The sequence below is a fragment of the Leptosomus discolor genome, chromosome Z (assembly GCF_034619465.1).
Source record: "Leptosomus discolor isolate bLepDis1 chromosome Z, bLepDis1.hap2, whole genome shotgun sequence".
Lineage (NCBI taxonomy): Eukaryota > Metazoa > Chordata > Aves > Leptosomiformes > Leptosomidae > Leptosomus > Leptosomus discolor.
The window spans coordinates 5,754,373-5,760,400 of record NC_141419.1 but is presented as its reverse complement, the minus strand read 5'-3'; positions in this window follow the sequence as shown (position 1 = coordinate 5,760,400).

Genomic DNA, 6,028 nt, shown 5'->3' with positions numbered 1-6,028 from the left:
GGATGGAGCTGGTGGGAGCAGCCAGGCCTGGGGCTGGATCCACGTAGGTGCCCCCCGCAATGTAAGCAGGGAGATCTGGGGCAAAAGAAAACCCCACTTTTCCTGCAGCCACTTCCATCATCGGGAGACCCCGGAGAATTTGACAGGAGACACCCCCCCCGCCCCCCCCCCCCAACGGCAGCAGCAGGGAGCCATGGGGCAGCCAGAGCAGGGAACCCCACAGGCATCCCCCACTGATGCTTCCCAAGCCAGAGAAGGGTCTCCCTGAGAGTCACAGTCCTCCACTGCTCCGGGAGAGCCTGGGATGGGAGGAGGAGGAGGAGGTGGAAGAGGAGGAGGTCAGGCAGGGACACGCTGCCGCTCTGCAGCGAGCTCCTGGGGCTCCTGCAGCCTGGCAGGGACACAAGATGGTGCTTGCTTCCCTCGCCCGGGAGCGGCGAGGAGGGATGCTCCGGCACCGCCATCCGTCCGTCCCTCCCGGTGCCCAGCACGGCTGCCACTGGGGCAAACCGGCTGTTGGAAAGCTCGATGGGGACGAGCATGGCCAGGCAACCCACCGCTGCACCTCCCAGGGCTCCCCAGGTTTGAAACACAGCGCTGTGCAAGACCCAGGTGCTCTGGGCCACGGGCAGCCTCCCCCCACCCCAAAAATTCACTGGAGCCAAGGCTGCAGCTGCCCGAGAGAACGGCACTGCACCGTAGCTGCTCCTGAAGGCCAGAGCTCGTTAAGAGCAGATCAAATCTGATACAGCTCGTTCAGCACCAGCTCCGCTCCCTGCAGCGCTTGCTGTTGCTGCTGCAGTGAAAATATTTCACTGAGCTGCAAGCTGGGCCCGAGAAGATATTTAACATCTGGGGCACCGAGTCACCCGGCGGGACCTGCCCAGTGGTTCGAGGAGAGGCCACCGTCACCCCCTTACCTGGCACCGCGGTGAGGACCTCACACCCTGCAGCGTGGCCGTCCGCGTGGTCCGGCGAGGGTGAGCCCAGCCTCGCCAGGGTGCCAGGGCACAGCCCCGCTGCCCATCGCCCCTTCAAAACAGCCTCGGTCCAGGCAGAAGAAACCACCGGGCACCGGCGTTTTCATCCCAGCACCACCGGCAAAGCCTGCTGATGGGGGGAGGCGGCTTCTCCCGGGGACCCGGTGCACCCAACGGCCTCGCTGGGCTGCCGCAGGAGCAGGCGCTGCTCCCCGGGGATGGGGATGGCACCCGGAGCACGGCTGGCACAGGCTGGCACGCTCGCCCACTGCATGCACCCGCTCCAGCCCCTTCCATTTGCCTTTGTTCCCCGCCCGGGCGCAGGGAAGGGGGTGGGTTTTTAATTAAAGCTTTTAAAGAGCCATCACAGAGCTGGGAAGCGACCGTGCGGAAGCAACATCCCAGGTTCTCCATCCTCTGCATTTGGAGCACGGTCCCTCTCCGTCGCTGCCATCGCATCCCCCCTGGCTCCGGTAATGGGCAGGATCCGACCAGGGCTCGCCTCTCCCTCGCCAGCAGCCACAGCACAGCAGGAGGAGGCACTGCTCCACACCAGCCCTGCTCGCACCGCACAAACAGGTTGTTTCCCCTGAAGATGCTCCGCCTGAACAGGGATTTCGGCATGGACCTGGTCCAGCTCCATCCCCCCGCCACGGCAAGGGGCGGCTCCTGACGATCGCGCTTCTCCTCGGCCACGGCCGCCCCGCTCCAGCCAGGCAAAACCAGAAACAACCACCCAGCCCCCAAAGTGATAAACAGGCGGCACTAAACCCCGTTGGCATTAATAATCTGAGAAACGATTAATAGCAAAGTAAAGGAGATTTGGGTTTTGAGAGACACGGTTTTTAACCCGACAGTGTTCTTTTAATAGGCTGTAGAAAATACACGATCCATGAGAATTCCTAACACGAGGATGGTTCAGGACAAAGGGTCAGGAAGGGCCGGGCAGTCCGGGGTGTTGAACCACAGTGGGAACGGCCTCGCTCCCTGCTGAAAGGCAATGGCATCTGGGGAGGAGCAGGCTGGCCGGTAGCCATGTGGCCACGAAACGGGCTCCATCCCGTGGGAGCACATCGCTGCCTGCCCAGAGGTGACGCCATCGAACAAAGCGCCGTAACGAGCTCTTCCCGCCGGGAAAGTCTGCGACCCTCCAATTTCCAGGATCTTCACCAGCAGTTCAAAGGCATCCGGGAACTTCAAAGCCGCCTCCGCCACCTCCGCACTCAGCCCTGGCCCCTCGGCGCCCATCCTCCCGGCGCGAGGGACCCCCAGCACCAAACCCCAGCCCGGCCCTCAGCCGCACCGACACAGCCTCTCTGCCAACTCATTAACGCCGTGAGCATCGCCGGGCGAAAGCGCCGGCGTAACTCCACCGCCATCACAACCTTCAGCCCTCGCCCCCCGAAAACACGGCTTCTTGCAAGGCGCGTGCACGCACATGCGTGTGCACACATGGGCTCCCATGCATGCACGGGCGCTCAGCGGGGAGAAGGATATCCGTGCCGCTTCCACCCGCTGCGGCACAATCCCCCCGGCGCCTGGGACCACGTTTCCCCCCTGGCTCCGCGTTCCCATGTCTCCCCCTTCCCCCCCGCACTCCCCCTCTCCCTCTGGCTTCCCCGGCGCGCTGCCACCACCTTTCCTGAAGCAGGCAGGCTGGCAGCAGCGCCGAGCTGTAATTAATGGTGCCGCTTTGCCAATCACTGGCTCAGCCTCGCTAGCACTGGCAAGCACAGGCCTTTTTATTTATTTTACTTAACTGCTGTTGGTAAAACTCCACTCCAAAAGCAAGGCCGAGAGACAGCACAGTGAAATCTCCACTGGGATTAGGGATTACGCTCTGCCAGGGAACAGCATGTGCTGCCTCCCCCTCTGTGGCTGTGGGGGTCCCTGGAGGTGAGCTCCCTCCCGCCCCCCCCCCCCCCCAGCAGCAGGGCACCCGCAGGGGCTGCAGCAGCCGCAGCTGCTCCCACCGCTCTCCCATGGCCTCTTCCAAGTAGTTTCCATGTCGCTGGGATGCGGCTCCCTCTTCTCCATCAGCTCCATCCTGCAAAGGGAGTGGGGGCTGAGCCCCACGAGGGCTCCAAAGTGGGGGTCTGAGTCGCAGGGGTGGTAGCCTGGATGTATCCTCACGCCAGAGGGGGATTTTTTGTAACCCACTGTCTCAGCCAGACCCAGAGCTGCCAGGAGCCTCCAAGGTGCCCTGAGGAGAAGGGGCCTGGCTCCATCCCGCTCTTGGAGGACATCAAGAACGAACAGACGGGACGAGAGCGGGGGAGGCGGGAATGCAATGGCCGTGAGCACCGAGGAGCTACAGAGCCTCTGACGTTTGGCAACCAAGCCGGGTGGCCCAGAGCCAGCCCCGTCCCCATTAGAGGACAGCTCCTTGGTAGGAAATGAGTTTGCAGGGCCTCGGCCCAAATTCCCATGGAGAAGCATTGAGGCATCGCAGCAGCCCAGCCCCAAGGGCTGCATGGGGGCTGGACAAGAGCTAGCAGCTTGTCCCACGGTCTGTGCGTCCGTCCATCCGAGCATCATCTTCCTCCAGGCAGGGGGGCATGAGGAGCCCATCTTGCAGCCCTCGTCGAGCCTGGAGCAAGGAGACTCCGTAACGACGGGAACAGCCCAGGCGAAGGAAATCCCATCTAGTCCCACTGCTCTGTGCGGGAGGCTGCTGCCAGGGCAGGGCTCTCCACAGCCCATCAGCCCACTGCGGGGGACAGAGCCCACCGCAGCTCTCCGGGAAGAGCCTGGCACCCGGCGCAACACCCAACGCTGGCACAGCAGAGGTGTCACACTGGCCAGAAGAGCTGCACTGCCGGAGGTCCTTGGAGGCGTTGAGAAGAGCCAGAGGCAGCCGGGAAGAGCAGGCAGTGTGTCCCAGCCAGCGCTGGAGCACCTCTGCCACGCAGCTGCCGGTTGGAGAGCAAACCACTCACAGTGCCAGCTCCGTATCCATTTTCTCTCCAGCACAGACCAAATTTGTAGGATCCTGGCTTCTTGCAGATTCCTTGGATCAAAGCAAGGTCTGGTGACAAGGCTTGATGAGCAGCCGGGCAGGCCTTGAAGAGAAGCCACTGCCAGGCTCTGGGCTCCGGCACAGAGGGGCTGGCACTGCCCCACGGCCAACTCCAGCATCCGCCGCCATCCGTACCACTGGTAACAAACCCCGCTGGGAAACAGGGCGCTGAGCCTCCCTGCTGAGGGTGGCCAGCGAGCAGCCAGGTGACGGTGACGACAGCCGTGCCGCCCTGCTCCTCCCCACGGGTGCCAGCTGCGAGCCCCGCAGGCTGGCTCCCTCCCCACAAGCCCTTCTCAGCTCAGCCACCGCCGCCTTCGAGGAGGGGAGAGGACAGTCCCAAATAACCGCCCCGCACCCGGCTCCACGCACACCCCAGCCGTTGGCAGCGCCCCGCCAGAAACCCCGACCAGATGCTCTGCCACAGCCCAGCCCGGCCACCCCGGGGCCACCTCCCCACATCACCGGTGGCCCCGGCTGCCAGGCACCATCCAGCACAGGCAGCAGTGACTTGACCTAGAAAAGCAAAGGGTTGTCCACACGCTGCGCTGCCGCGAGACCCCGGCACCGACCGTGCAGGCGCGGTGCACACACACCGTTCGGGGCTACGGAAAACCTCCCCGTGCTTCAACAAGTGACCCGCGTGGGCACACGCGTGGGCACATGTGGCATCGCTCCTGCCACGCACCCCAGGCCTCGCAGGGCCCTTGAGAAGGGAAGCAGCTCCCCCACTCCCCCCCAGATCCGGCTGCCACCTGCATGCTGCACGTGCCCGCGCCGGCACACGCTGGGCGCCCACGTGTGCCCTCACCGCACGCCCACGGTCCCCGGGTGCCGCTCACCCCAGCAGCAGGGCTGTGGCACGGAGGCTCCCCGCAGCCCTCCACGCTGGCACCGAACAAAGCCCCCACGCAGGGGAGAGCTGCAAAACCGCCCGCCTGCGGCCGGGGCTCTGCCAACACGCCTGCCCACGCGTGCTGATTCCCCGGGGCCCCGACCAGGGGTGACGGCGTGGGGTGAGACCCACCGTGGAGAGACCAACCCGTCGAGCACCCACGCGTGCCGGGCTGGCAGCACACGTGTGCCCACGCCGGGGCTGGCAGGGATGCCGGCAGGCTGCCGGGCGCCCATGGCCTTGCTGCGTATGACACACCATGGCACTGCGGTGCCACACGTGTGCCCAGCAACACACATGTGCCCACCGACACGCGTGCAGCCCCTCCACCGTGGAGCCGCCGGAGCCCTGGCATTGCTTGCGGGGAGAGACCGGCACCCCCCGGCGGGGGGGGAAAGGTAGCCCCGGAGGAGGACCGGCAGCCCCGGGCATGCCCGCCGCTCGCAGCCAGCCCCGGTGCCGAGCCCGCCCCGCCGCCGCAGCCCCGCGCAACTTCCAGGCAGGGCCGGGGCCGCCGCGGGGATGCCACTGCCCGCACCGAGCACCGGGCATCCCCGGTACCGCGGCGCGGCTGCAACTCCCCGGCCCCGCAGCCCCGCCGCCGGGGCAGGAAAGTTGACCGGGGGTGGCGGGGCTGGGAGCCGGGGGGCGGGGGCGGGGGGGGGGGGGGGGGAGGGAGGCACGGCGGAACCGGGGCTCTGCCAACCGGCAGCACCGGCCGCCGCATCCCGCATCCCCGGCGAGCTGCCGCCCCCGCTGCGCCGCGGAGTCGGGGCGGGGGGGGGTGGAGCGGAGTGCACCGCACCTCAGGGCTCGGTGCACCGGGAATGCGGGGGGTGGGGGTCGGTGCACTGGGGGGGGGGGGGGGGGGTTCGGTGCAACGGGTGGGGGGGGGGGTCCCCGCTCCCCCGCCGCCGCCCTTACCTGCGCTCCGTCAGCAGCGCGTGTAGCCCCGGCGCGGCGCGGCGTGCAGCGGGCTGGCCATCCCCGAGCGGCGGCGGCGGCGGCGGCGGCGGCGGCGGCAGCGGCGGCGGCAGCAGCAGCAGCAGCCGGTGCCCGGGCGCGCCCGGGGGAGCGCGGCGGCGCGCGGGGCCGGGAGCGGGCGCGCGGCGCGCCGGGCCCCGGTGGTGGCGG